The 15,847-nt window shown below is 33.2% G+C and overlaps 1 long non-coding RNA gene across 1 annotated transcript; it reads right to left on the minus strand.

Moving 5' to 3' along the window:
• Nucleotides 1-13,523: 13,523 nt before the first annotated feature.
• Nucleotides 13,524-15,524, minus strand: LOC147023461 (uncharacterized). Its single transcript, XR_015060199.1, has 3 exons — nucleotides 15,021-15,524; nucleotides 13,973-14,030; nucleotides 13,524-13,696 (listed from the first exon to the last, which is right to left on the minus strand). It is a non-coding gene; the product is annotated as an uncharacterized LOC147023461 (long non-coding RNA).
• Between the last annotated feature and the right edge of the window lie 323 nt (nucleotides 15,525-15,847).

Genomic DNA, 15,847 nt, shown 5'->3' on the forward strand with positions numbered 1-15,847 from the left:
TTTAACCATTCTTTCTTTGGGGTTTCTTTCTCACATGCAAAAGGAAGATCTTTATGCTTATTATGAAGATCACTCGGGTACCTCAAATCAACTTCAAAATAATAACCTTCTTCTTCGTCATTCAATTCCTCTTGAGAAGAAATAACAATATTCATCAAAGCCTTTTCATAATCCTTTTCTTCCACCCACTCTAATTTACCATAAGGCAGAGATTGAGACATTGCCCATCCATACAAATTATTAGCATCAAAATACATCAAATAATTACTATCTTTTTCACTATCATAATTTGGAAGATATTTATTATTTGCTTTAGCATATCTTTTTGAACATACTTGTGATATTCCACCTCTCTTGGACTTCTCAATCATCAAAAGCATATCAACATCACTGATTAAATCTATATCTTGTTTTGTCATTTTCAACATTGCACTCCAAGCTAAACCAGGAGCTGTGAAATAGTGGGCAGGATCTAATCCATAACAATTTTTATTATGACAGAGTGATCTAAAAGCTTCAAACACATCAGCTAACAATAAAACATCTGTTTTTAGATACAAATCATGATATTCTCCAAGGTTCTTTATCTTAAATATTTTCCATATTTCTTGTGCGTGTTTATATTCCTTATCACTTATCTCTTATTCATAAAGGTTATTATAGAAACTTTCTTTTGAAGGAAGTTGTGTTTCTTTAAATCTCATAAATGAATCCATATAATCATAAGGATAAATTCCCTTACTTGTAAGAATTTTCTCTTTACTTTGAATTTCATTCCTTGTTTGAATTTCCTCTCTCGTAAGAATTCCTTCTTTAATCTGAATTTCCTCTTTAGTTAGAATTTCATTCATTGTTCGAATTTTCTTTATAATTAGAATTTCATCTTCAGTTAGAATTTCTTCATTAATTTCCTCATTAAGTAGAGTTTCCTCTTTACTTTGAATTCTCTCTTTAATCTGAATTTCCTCTTTAGTGAGAATTTCCTCTTTTGGAAAGAATGAATTAAGATTTGGAAAAGAGTCCGTGGAGCTTAGATTTGATGCGAGGTAGGCTAGTGGTGTTCCCATAAACTTGTAAGAATCTAGAAACCTAATACGAGTTAAAGGTTTTGTGAATATCATTTTTGTAAATGAAATATACTTTTGACTTGTGTTTGTTATGGCAGAAATATTCCCTGGTGTTTTTGAAAGTTCATTTATAAATAGATGTGTATCATAGTTGGCGCTGTTGTGAAGAAATACTGGAATAAAAGAAGGTAATTTATATTTAAGATAACAACAGGAATGAGCGGGACCTCTATATTTACCAGTAAGATGACAATGATCCCTAACTTTAGACTCCTTAATTTCCCCCTCACAAATATGACAGATATTGTTCTTTCTAAATTCTAATTTTTCTTCTTTGGTTAATTTCATCGGTTCATTTGTTTCTTTCATTAATTTAGTGAGTCTTATACAATCCTTTTCTAATCGTTTTACAAACTATTGTGAAGCTTTTTTTCCACGATAATGTTCAAGTTTGTTATACTTTTCTCCAACAGATGATTTGATATAATAACAGAAACCACAAGGAATATGTTTTTGATATTTATTTGTATATGATTCTTTTGGATTAGGAGAAGCAGTATTTATCTTTTTAAGGATACACTCAAAATCAGCGTATATCACAAATGGGTGCATGATAGATTTATTATAATCTTCAAAAGAAATCTTTTCACCAGGTTTAGGCATTGTAATTACAGCTGATTTATGATTACTACAATATTTTGAATGTTGTTCTAATCGTTCTTTTGTATGAAATTAATTAAGACATCGCTTACAAGGATATATTTTGTTTGCTGTTCTGAATACCTGAGAAGAGATTAATCTTGATAAATTATTGATGTATGTGTAATGTGAATTCTTTCCAACACTAAATATAAAAGATCAATGTGTGTTTCTTCATTTTTATAGTTGTTTGAAATTTTTAATATTTGAACTTTGTTTGTATCCATTAATCCATATACATTAATAGAAAGATTATTCTTCTTCTCAAATTTAGGAATATCTGTTAGTGGCATTGGGAATTTAAAATCTTTAATGTCCAAGGTATTCTCATATTTCATATATTGTTTTACTCTTTCTGAATTACATTTTGGTGGATGAAAGTGAGCAAGAACAGACCAGAGAAAACATTTATTATCATTGTTCTTAATATTAACAACTGCCTTCTTTAGTTTTATTTCTTTTGGTAATTCAATATAAGAAGAAGCTTTAAGAGGGTTTGATTTTAGAGTGTGTATATCTAAAAAGATGATTTTTTAAAATATTGAATCCACTTCCTACCACTGTATTATCAACATCCTCCTCTTGTCTTGATAGTTCTTCATAAACCCCACTATTCAAAAAATCTTGAAATGATGTTATAAAATGAAGATCTGTTCTCATATAAGGAGTATGTTCTTCATCTTGTCTTTTCATATTCATTTTCACTCCCATATAAAACTTTAAAGTTTTCATTTCTTTTAATGTCTTTTTAATAATTTTTTCAACATCGGGTTTCACTATTTCAATTGATTCAGCAATTAATGATGGACCGGGTTCTCCAAATTGAAAAATCCTTATTTTTATATGCCCTTTAAATGCCCCATCAGTGTTTTCAATATAATAGTCTCCCTTTACTTTAAACTCATTTTTCTTGTGTTTTTGTGATTGAAGATGTTTATTATAACTACTCTTCAAAACATCCTTTGAACAGATATCACAATGTTTTCTTTCCAACTCAAGAGGAGATATTTGATGAAATAGATTAAATGTGTGTTTGATGGTTCGAACGTGTTTTCTATAATGTTTATATTTGTGATTACAAACATCGCAGTATGTTGTATTCACCATATTTATATACTAAAATTTTCTTGATGAAAATTTCGTTTAATTTATAGGTGAATCTGTGCTTAAAACCATTTTATCCTCCAACTTTTTCACTTAATAAATACAATGTTTCAAGACACAAAAGACAAGTTTCAATCAATCTCTTCATTTGTTAAAGATACTGAGAAATATGTCAAGGATGTAAAATTGAACAAAGATAAATATAACAACTATTGGATAAAAACAATTATGGTAAATAATATGAGTTCTTCAATTTCCTTCAGTGGAAGGGCTTTTAGTATACCTGGAAGAACATCAATTAAAGTATCTCTAACAAAAGTTTCTCCTCTCCTTCTTGTAATATATTCAAAACTAGAAAAAGCAATGAAACAAGAAAAAGTATCAAAAAACAAAAACCTTATGGATGAAGCTTTAGAAAGAAAAGATAAGACCATCTGTAATATGCAAGGAGAAATTTGTATTTTTTTCAACAACCCTAAAGATGTAAATCCTGATGAAATAAAGGATGTTAATATATCAGGTGAAATGACATTTCGTTCAATAGTAGTTAACGATCATTTTAAAATTACCTTTAATATAAAAAATGTTGTCGTTGAATCTGGTACTGAAAAAAAGTATATCGATATCGATGGTAATATTATTAAATATGAGTCAATATACAACTGAAAGTATAGATGAATTTCAGTTTAAGTAAAGTTTTACTTTATAAATATGCTAGACTTTCCTGATTCTCTATATGACAAATTTGAGAATTGTCCTGCGTGTGAAAGACGGGGATTAAACACAGAGTCAAAAGCCTATAAACAATGTATATTCTGTGATTATCTTCTCGTTAATGATAATAAAAAATATAAAAAGGAAAATAATTCTTTTAGATTTACACCAAAAATGAATTACTTTACAAGATTGATTAGAGAAATGAATGTAAAGTATGAGGGTGATAACACACCTTTCCTTACAAGGGAAGAAACTGAACATATAAGAGAAATGTTCAAAGGATTGTTGTTATATATTATTCATGGATGTAATTTTCAGGGAAATATCAACACAAGATATTGTATAAATAAAATAATGGATTATCTTGAAATTAAACCTGAACTTAGGATAAAATATAGAGTTTCTAAAAAAGCCAATAATAAATTAAATAACCTGTTTTCCAAATATATAAATGAATGATTTTTTACCCATTTGGGAAAATAAGATAAAATTTAACAACCATAAAAATCTCCCAAATTCATTAAGATGTCTCATAGTTGGTTCAAGTGGATGTGGAAAAACCTGCTTACTTTTAAAAATGCTCCTCACTCCCAACTTTTTAGATTATGATAATTTAATAATTTTCACAAAGTCGAGTTTTCAACCAGAGTATCAACTACTCTCACAAGGTTTTAATGCTGGTCTTCAAAAAGAAGATATAATCGGTTTATTTAAACGTCAAAAAACCTAAATGATTATAACATTGAAGATATAATTCAACTATATTGTGATACACAGAGATGTAAAAAGAAATCAAATCCTTTAACTTGTATTCTTAGTGATAATACGGATGATATACCGTCTCCCCAAGATTTGGATAAATCAAAAAAGAACCTCATTATCTTTGATGATTGTGTTAATGAGAGAAACCAAACGGTAATGGACAGCTACTACACAAGAGGGAGACATTCTTCTTGTAATTGTATTTATCTTAGTCAATCATACTTTCAACTTCCTCGTCGTTCCATCAGAAACAATGCTAATACTTTTATTTTATTCAAGTTAAATTCAATAGATATCAATAATTTTTGGAGAGGTAATTGTTCTACATTATGTAGTAAAAAGAAATTTGAGGATTACATGAAGCACACGACTGAAAAATATAAATATATTGTTGTTGAAACAAGATGAGATATTAAGGGATGTATTTTTTGTTTTATAAACAATTACATATATAAATGACAACTATTATTGTAAATCTTGTGGGTAAATCTGCTTCTGGAAAAAACTTTCATAAATCAAGGTTCTTGTGTAGTACAAATGAGAATATTGTAAATTTACTTGAAAAACACCCCGTGATACGCATTGTATCAACAACAACTAGAGCAATAAGACCTGGAGAAGTAAAAGGTGAAGATTATCACTATATTTCAGTGGAGGAACATATGCGATTGAGGAATGAAGGTCAAATATTTGAGGAGGTTTCTCTTGGTACAACAAAATATTCACATTGTAAGAGTGAGTTAAGGAAACTAAAATCTGGTGGTGTTGGGATATTAGAAACTAATCCAGAAGGAACGAGACAAATTATTAAACATCTGAGCGGAGTGAAGATTTTATCATTCGGTTTTGATTTTGATGAAGAAACTCAACGCAAACGTATGAAAAGCAGAGATGCAAGTATTAGTGAAGAAGAAATTACAACTCGCATTAATGTTAATAAAGAATTTGATGAAATATTTAAAGAAAAGGATTTATTTGAACACATCTACTTGAATGATGAAGAAAAGGAAAATTTCCCTGTTGATCTTTCCAATTCATTAAATGATATTTTACAATAAATAAATGGATGCAAAAGAAAGAGCAAGAAGATTTAAGGAACATCAAGAGTTGGTTTCAAAAGTTGTAAAACAGCAGGAAGACATAAAGAAGAAACGCAGACAGAAACTAACGGGCGAAGAAGCATTTGAAAGAAAACAAGAGAAATTTTTTAAACCACTTTTAAAAACTTCCCAAGAAAAATGAAAGATGTTTCCACAGTTCCCACAGTAGAATATACTCCTAAAAAACTTCAAATGTTAAAAGATTTTGATCAAATGACGGAGGAAGAATTAGAGCATTTAGGAGAATTAAAGGTATATGATGATGAAGGTTTATTTCAACAACTGGAAGAGATTAATCAACCCTCTGATTATATTGTGAATGCTCTTCAAAACAATGAATATTCAGCGGATTCAAAAACTAAAGCAGGACTCATTCCAACAGAACAACCAGCAATATTTCATCTTCTTCAAGAAAAGGTATTGATATTTAATGATGAATTAAGGTTCTTGGGTTCTGCTCAACGCCCTGTTAAACTAACTCCGAGATTAATGTTTCTTCTCACAAAAGATGGAAGACAAGGTTCAACTGTGAGGGATGAATCAAAGTATATTGATAAACCATTGGATATGGAAAATAATGATGATAGAGTATATATTGATCTGCTGAACACTCTAAATTATAAGGTTATTCTTTCTGGTAAAAGTAGGAAGAGTGAGAAGGAGAAACACATTATTCAGGCTTTAAGTATCCTTGGTTCAGGTGTTAGTTTTCTTCCAAATGACCCATCGCAATTAGTTAATAGACTGTTATTGTTGTTAGGTAGTAAGAAGGCTGGAAATAACAATTGTTTTAATGAAGCATCAGCCATTTTAGACCAGTTGATGAACATGAAAATAATTAATAAATCTCAATATAAAGACATTTTATCTCATATTAAATAAGATGAGAAGCACAATCCTGAGTTTTAATTTCACAACAAGCGACCACACATCTTCATTCCCATACCCACTACAACTTGACCCAACAAAAGAATATGAGGCATCTTTATTGTCCATGGAAACTTATAATACCTTATTTAATATAACTGATAAAAATGACAAGTTTAGTTATAATCCCGGAAGTGGATACAAAACGATAACAGTCTCACCCGGAGCATATGAGATTTCTCAAATATCTTCCGAAATTGCTCGTCTTATGAAAGAACAGGGTGATGAACCAAAAAATATTGTTATAGACATTCAAAAACATACTTCAAAATCAACGATTAAAGTTAAAAATAACTACAAGGTTGATTTCACAATTGATAATTCATTTAGAGAGTTATTAGGTTTCTCCTCAAAAAAGATTGAAACTAATGGGACGTTTTACAGTGATAATGTCATTCAAATATCCTCAGGAATAAATTCGGTGTTAATTCACTGTGATTTGATTGATGGTGCTTATAATGATGGAAAAAAACAAATACAATATTTTCATTCAGCGCATACTCAACCCCAATTGGTTATAAATTCAATATGGAACCCAAAAATTTGGTTTATCTCCCTGTGTCAGGAAAAACCATACACAGAGTAAATTTTAGGATAACCGACCAAGATAATCGTGTGATTTCTTTTAATGGAGAAGTTATATCCATCAGAATTCACCTACGTGAAGTTTTCCAATAAATAAATACGATGGTTATTGTGAGGAAACACGAGTTGGGAAAATATAAAATAATTACAGGGGATGGGATGTTCCTTTCCCCATACTACAAGGGTGAAGGTATGTATCTTGGTAGAGGATACTATAAACCTAAGAGACAAAGGGGTGTTGGACATCAATTTAGAGGAGATGGGATAATTGATACTCTCATGGGTATTGGTTCAACTATTCTTAAACATAAAGATCTAATTGGTTCAACTGCTTCTGCTGTGGGAAATGTAGCAGGTGTTGTAAAGAGCATAAAAGATGCCCAGAAGGAATCTCATAAATTACAAGCAATAAAAGAAATTAAGAAAGGCAAAACTCAGTTGTCCCCCCAAGAACGACAGAAAATAATTCAAATACTTGGATCAGGGTTTCAAAAGTTTTAACATCTTTTTTCCTAAATAAATACAAGTATGGAAGCAATTGATAGTATCTATGATTTGGATGATACTATTATTATCTCAAACTCCACTAAAAAAGAAGATTACTTCATGGTAAATGCAATAACTGGAACAGACTGGAATACGAATGGTACAAAAAGTTTTGAAATAAATAATCAACAAACCTATTTGAATCTATCCGAAAGTTTATTGTTGTGTAAATTTAAATTCACTAAGGCTGCGACTAACACAAATGCTACACTTGTAAATGATTTCTTCTGGAAAATGTTTGATAGTGTGCGTTTGTATATTGGAACACAAGAAGTTGAAGCGGTTGATTTTGTCTCTGCTGTATCTGAAATGATGAAATTTACACTCTATACATTCTGTGATAGAATGGGAAAGGGGTCTGTCGAAGGTTTTATTCCTGATATGTCAACGGGAACAAACACAGACCCTGGATATACTCAAAGGAAAGGAGCGTATAATGATGATGCAAAAGCAGAAAATAGTTTTACTGTGGCAGTTCCTCTTAAAGGTATATTTGGATTTTGTGATCATGATAAAGTTCTGTATGGTCTTAAAATTTGATTTCAACTACAAAGGAATGATAATGAAAATCGATTGCTTTTTGGTGTTGGTAGTGCTTTTGGTGATCAGAATAAATTTGTAATTGAGGAAATGAGTTGGTATATCAGTGAATATACTCCTAATCTTAAAACAGAAGAGATGTTGAATCGAAGACTTAACTCAAAGAAACCACTCAGTGTATCATACCTCAAAAGAAGATGTCAACACGTTAAACTCAACTAAACTACTTACACGTGGAATTTGGGTGTTCTGGAAGGAAAGCCACGATATCTGTGGATCATTTTTAAAAAGCCAGATGGTGATACTGCGACTGATAAGAATAATGCATTGAGTGATAATGCTAAGGTGAAACAACTTCGCGTTTCTCTAGATGCAACATTTTATCCACGAGATAGATTGGAAATTAATTGGGAAAAAAATGATTTTGCTGAAGCATACAAGTCTTACCAAAAGGTGTGTGAAAGTAATGGAAATAAAGAACCTATTTTGGATATGACAGCATTTAAAAGTTTGTATACAATCTATGCGTTTGACCTGAGCGCTCAAAAGGAAACTATAAAGTCTAATCGAGTGGATACTTCCCTACACATTGAAAGAGGAGAGAGTGAAGAAGTTGATGCATATTATTTGCTTTTGGAAGAAACAGAATTGCAGATTAATACAGATAATGGTGTGATGATTAGTTTCACATAATTTTTTGTTAAATAAATGAGTGGCAAAGTACCAACTGGGGTATATGTTAATCAAATCAATCTTCATAAACTATCATCTTGTGTTCAAAATCAAAAGCCTTGTACGATTAGCGTTAATACAATTCAGAGAAAAGGAGCAGTAAGAATTGATGTTTTGCTCACAAGAGAACAGGTTAAAATCTTGAATGACACTGGCTCACTTAAAATTAAAATGACAAAACCAATGTTGAAAAAATATTTAATAAGAGAGACGAGTGGAGGATTTCTCCCATTTCTAATTCCTTTATTTGCTGGTTTAAGTGCGGTTGGAGCATTGACGGGTGGTATTTCAACAGCGGTGAAAACTGCCAACGAAAGGAAGGCTCAACTCCAGGCTCAAAAAGAATTGGAAAGACATAACAAAGAGTTGGAGAAACAAATTAGTGGAAGTGGTGTAATTGTAGATTTTGCTGAAAAACTTGAAGGTCTGCCTGATAAAGCGAGATTTTTAGTTGGAGATATGCTTTCTTCTATAGCACAAGCAGGTGTAAAATTAACGAAAAGAGGTAATGGGTTATATCTTTCTAATAAATAAATGAGCATTGATGAGTGGTTGAAAGAATTTGGAAAGAATACAACATCAAATTTACAACTTGTCAAATATTGTAAGAAATTAAAAATTCATAATGTGGTTATTTGTATGAGAGATGAATTAACAAATGTGCCGAAACATACAAAGAATATTATTATGAACTTAGAAGATAATAATGGGAACGGTTCTCATTGGGTTTGTATTTTTAATAGTCAAGACAAATATTATTTTGATAGTTTTGGTCTTCCACCACCTGTTGAAGTCATAAAATTCTTACAGAATGGTGTTTATCAAACATTTCAAGTCCAAGAATTAAATTCCAAGTGTTGTGGTCAATTATGTCTATATGTGTTATTTCAACTCAACAAAAATAAAAAATTTTATGATATTATTTTTAATCTAATATAAATGACTTATGTTGGTAAAGATGGTTCTATCTTTGGTGTATCTCAAGAACTGGATATTGATTTATCAAATTATTACACAAAGGCACAGGCTGAACGACATAAATATAATATAACCAAAATATTAACATGAAAAATGCTTATAAATTAAAAAATTATCCAAGCCCGACTGACGCGAATGACTTGGTGAGATTAAGCGATTTATCACAATATATATCCTTAAATAAAATGGCCGTGTATTCCAAAGATACAGAAGTGTTGATATTATCTCCAGGTCATACAGAATTCACAGTTCGAATTAAAATAAATTTTAAAAAGAAGGGCGTATCATTTTTTGAGAATAGAACAATGGGGGTATGATATGAATGATTTAGGGTATAATTGGTCATTTAAAATTAACCTCGAAGACCTGGAACAATTAAATCAGTCTCGTAAGGAAGAATATTATCCACTTGGTATCGAGAATGAGTTTTGTGGGGCCACGATTAGTAAACAACAAATAAAAGAATTTAATAAGGGTAAATATAATAATGGTTTTGCCCTTGTTTATCTCATGAAAACAGAAAAAACAGGATTATATATAATAAGTAAGGAAATACAAAATGATTTAACTATGGGAAGATGGGGAGGTGTTTCGTGCCATAATATTATTCTAACATATATTTCTAATACATAAATGACAGCAAGAAGGCTTCAAGAAAATTATCATTTCTGTGTCCAAGCATACCTTCAAGAAAAGGGTATTCGGTATTTTAATAAATATGTTCTACAACATAATGAGGTATTTTCAATAAAAGATTGGCATTATGCTGATGTTGATAAACCGACAACTTTAGATTTAATTAGAATGTTAAATAATGAAAAAAATTATAAAGTTAAGAAAAGGTAAGGCTCTTTTAGAAATTCAAAAGAAATTTTATTGGTTTCCGGTTGTAAAAAAATTATTTTGGATACAGGAATAACAAGAAATCCTGATGAATATATGTATGATATTCTATGGGGTGTAAGCGATTCAAGGATAATAAGGGATGAGGAAGGAGTTGAAGAAGAGAGGGAAGAGGAGGAAAAGGAGAAGAGAGAGAAGGAGGAGAGGGAGAAGAAAGAGAAGGAGGAAAAGGAGAAGAGAGAGAGGGAGGAGAGCGAGAAGGAGAGGGAGGAAAGAGCGAGACAAAATAAATATCAAAATATGGAAACCAGTGAGATTAATAAAAGATTGGTGGTATTACAGAAAATAACTCAACCCACCGAGGAGGAAAACAAAGAATTGACAAGTCTATTTGCAATATTTTCTTCAAGACTATTGACATCGCCAAGCTATTCATTTTAATTCAAGTTTTTCATTTTTATTTTTTTTTCTTAAATAAATGGAGAGAGTGAAGGCATTTCTAAGGATTCTTTATGTTTTAAAAATTAAGATTCAAATGTGCATGTTGGAAACTAAAAAGGTTTTTGCACTCTGCAGGAATTTTTCACATAAATAAATGAGTTATTGTCTCAAATGTAAAAAGAAAACTAATACTAAAAATATTTCATATATTAAAAGTAAAAATAACAGGGTTATACAAAAAGGTATATGTTCGGTGTGTGGTTCAAAAAAAAATCAATTTATCTCCAAACACAAACTCGGAGGAGATATACAAAAGTTTTTATCAGGAAGTAAATTTACAACTACTGGAATACCAGGGGAATTACATCTTCCAGGGTATTCTTTCTGTGGTCCAGGCACAAACTTAGATAAAAGATTAGATGAGGCAGACAATCCTAAATCCTAGAGTAAGCCTGTCAATAGAGTTGATGAAGTGTGCATGAGACACGATATTGATTATGGGAACACCACACCATTGGAAGAAAAGCATGAAGCCGATAGAGAAATGTTGAAAAACTTGTCTCTGATACAAAATCCAACCTTGAGAGAAAAAGTTGATCGGTTCATTGTGAAGAAGATGATCAGTGCTAAATTGAAACTTGGACTTGGAAATTCAAAAAAACTTATAGGCTCTAATGATGTCATTAAGACTGAAGAGCAATTGGCTGATGAATTACATAAACCAATATTCACAAAGTTTCAGAGAAGGAAAGTTTATTCCAAGGAAGTTGATTATATCTGGTCTGCTGATTTGATTGAACTCAATAATGATAAGGGGTACAAGTATGCTTTAACCGTTATTGATTTGAGGAGTAGATACGTATGGGTTGTCCCATTAAAAAACAAAACAGGTAATACTCTTATGTTAGCCTTTCAACAGATATTTAATAAAAGTAAGAGAAAACCTAAAAAATTGTGGACTGATGAGGGTAGAGAGTTTTATAACAAGACATTTATGAATTTTCTAAAAAATAACAGTATTACATTATACAGTACCTTTAATGAAGGGAAGGCAGTTGTTGTTGAACGTTTTAATCGTACCTTAAAAGAGAGACTATATAAAAAATTCACACAACTCGGTTCACAACAATGGTCATCTTTTATTCAGGATATTGTGGATAAGTATAATGACACGATTCACACGTCAACAAATATGAAACCATCAGAAACATTTACAAAATTAAAATATGAAAAAGAGATTAATGTCAGAAAACCTAAGTTCAAAGTTGGTGATATCGTAAGAATATATAGGTGGAAATCTCATTTTGAAAAGGGTTATATTAAAAGATGGACGAACGAGCTTTTTAAAATTGTTGATGTAATAGATACGGTTCCTTGGACTTATAAGATATATGATTTGGAAGGGGAAGAGATTTTAGGTTCATTTTATTCACAGGAATTACAAAAGACAAAGATAAATTGAAATTTTTTGACTCCACCCACACACATAAACCCCGCCCACACAAGCCCCACCCACACAAGCCCCACCCTCACAAGCTCCACCACACACAAACCCCTCCCCACAAAAACTCCACCACACACAAACCCCACACAAGCTCCACCCATATTCATCATATTCACATAATTAGTGATTAGTTAATTAGTTCCCCACACACAACATGTTTATTTAATTAAAAAATTATCCACCCATCCACACAAGCTCCACCCATCCACCCATCCACCCATCTATTTATCCACATAAGCCTCATCCACATTCACCCCTCCCACATAAGCTCCACCGAAGCTCCGCCCACATAAACCCTGCCCACATAAACCCTGTCCACATAAACCCTGCCCACATAAACCCTGCCCACATAAACCCTGCCCACATAAGCCCTGTCCACATAAACGCCCTCCCACAAACCCCGCCCACACACGCCCCTCCCACCGAAGCTCCACCCACATAAACCCTGCCCACATAAACCCTGCCCACACAAGCTCCACCCACATAAACCCTGCCCACATAAACCCTGTCCACATAAACCCTGCCCACATAAACCCTGTCCACATAAACGCCCTCCCACAACCCCCGCCCACACACGCCCCTCCCACCGCAGCCCCGCCCACACAAGCCCCCCCCCCACAAGCCCCGCCCACACAAGCCCCGCCCACACAAGCCCCGCCCACACAAGCCCCGCCCACACAAGTCCCATCCACACAAGCCCCACCCACACAAGTCCCATCCACACAAGCCCCACCCACACACACCCCGCCCACACAAGCCCCACCCACACACACCCCGCCCACACAAGCCCCACCCACACACACCCCGCCCACACAAGCCCCACCCCCTCACCCCCCCTTTGCGCCCCCACCTTTGACCCACCACCTCCCTCATCCCACCCCCACCCTTCCCCACACACACACATGGGGAGGGGAGGGATGGGATGAGGGGGTGATGGGTCATTGGGGGAGTGCACCTACCCCCCCCCCTCAACCCCTCCCTCTCCTTCATGTCTTGATCCTCTTCTTGAAATTCAAAATCAAGTAATTGTAAACAAAACAAATATAATTTATTAATATTGAAAATATTAAATATTCATTTGCGAGAATGTATAATCTTTCCCAGCAATCTTCTTCAGATGTCTTGTGATTTCGAAACTCAGACACCATATTCTGTTTTGAAACAAAAAGTGGATAATAATTAGGTTTTATAAAGATAATTACATGGTAATATGAGTAAGCCTCGTTGACCACTGAATTAACACACCAGCCTCGTTGACCACTGAATTAACACACCAGGAGCCTGTCATCCTTTCAAGGCCAATAAAATGAATTCCAGTGTACTGACAAAACCGCGTTCAAACTAATGATGCAACCAACATAAGACGACATTCTAAAGAGAGTGATATTAATAAAAAAATAACTAAATAATAATTCAGAAACATTTACCTCCAGAAAATCATGTGTTGTACAAGATTGCTTCAACAGCTGATGTTGTGTGATAGTGCTGAAAAAAAAAAATAATAAGTCAAGGGTATAGATGAAGAGACAGACAGAGAGGTAGGTAGACACATACACACACACATACACACATATATATATATATATATATATATACACACACACACAGACACACAGACACACAGACACACAGACACACAGACACACAGACACACAGACACACAGACACACAGACACACAGACACACAGACACACAGACACACATATATATACACACAGACACACATATATATACACACAGACACACATATATACACACAGACACACATATATACACACAGACACACATATATACACACAGACACACATATATACACACAGACACACATATATACACACAGACACGCATATATACACACAGACACACATATATACACACAGACACACATATATACACACAGACACATATATATACACACAGACACACAGACACATATATATACACACAGACACACAGACACATATATATACACACAGACACACAGATACATATATATATACACACACACACACAGACACATATATATATACACACACACACATAGACACATATATATATACACACACACACACAGACACATATATATACACACACACACACAGACACACAGACACACAGACACACATATATACACACAGACACACAGACACATATATATACACACACACACACACAGACACATATATATATATATACACACACACACACAGACACATATATATACACACACACACACACAGACACATATATATATATATATACACACACACACACAGACACATATATATACACACACACACACACAGACACATATATATATATATATATACACACACACACACAGACACATATATATACACACACACACACAGACACATATATATACACACACACACACAGACACACAGACACACAGACACAGACACATATATATATACACACACACACACACACACACACACACACGTGTCTCACCATTGGTTTAATTCATTCGAGATCAGAGGCCGTGATAAGACTTCGTACCAGTCATTATAAATGTTTTTCAATTCTCTTCTAAAATCATTGACCTCTTCAATAAGAGCATTCATTTTATGCACCTCATCGTGATATGTAAACTCCACTTCTTCCAAGGACCTGTCAGAAAAAAATATATATATCAGAATTATCACGATCTAATTTCAAATCAATTGCTTCATCGTTCAAAGAGGAACCAACTTACCAACTTTGTGTTGAGCTGTTTTGTTCATCGGAAGAAAGATCGCTCATGTCTCAGTTGTAAAAATGAAAATCCCGTCTGGCAGAAACTTTGTCTGGCGAATCACTTATAAAGCAACGATGAGGAGATTGTTTAAGCATTGGGTGCGGCCACAGGAAATGACGCTTCAGGCGAGCAGCTTGGAAAATAACTGGGCGATTATATGAATCATTTTCAAAACATACTGAAAATGCCCTAAAATGGTTTTGATTAAACATGTTTTCAGTTCGTGTTCCGAGATGAAATATAAACACGAGACCTTGTCTCACAGAATAGTTCCTGTTTTTCTTTTCACAGCACGACCGTGTCAAAAAAAACACTTCCTCATTTTCACGGCATGAACTGAAAACATTTGAAACAAAACTTTTTTTATGGCGTGGTTTATACACAAAAATGATTTGCAACTCGGGCGGTGGCCAGATGAGATCATTAAGAGAAGTTTATCATTTCGTAATGGCACAAAAGGGGTATCTTAAAAAATATAAAGATTCAAATGTTTTGTTTGTCAATATTTTAGATGGGGATTATTGTGCAAAGAAAATTAAAC

This window comes from Eptatretus burgeri, chromosome 7 (genome assembly GCF_056783735.1).
Source record: "Eptatretus burgeri isolate ZD-2024b chromosome 7, Ebu_testis_v1, whole genome shotgun sequence".
NCBI classification, from domain to species: domain Eukaryota; kingdom Metazoa; phylum Chordata; class Myxini; order Myxiniformes; family Myxinidae; genus Eptatretus; species Eptatretus burgeri.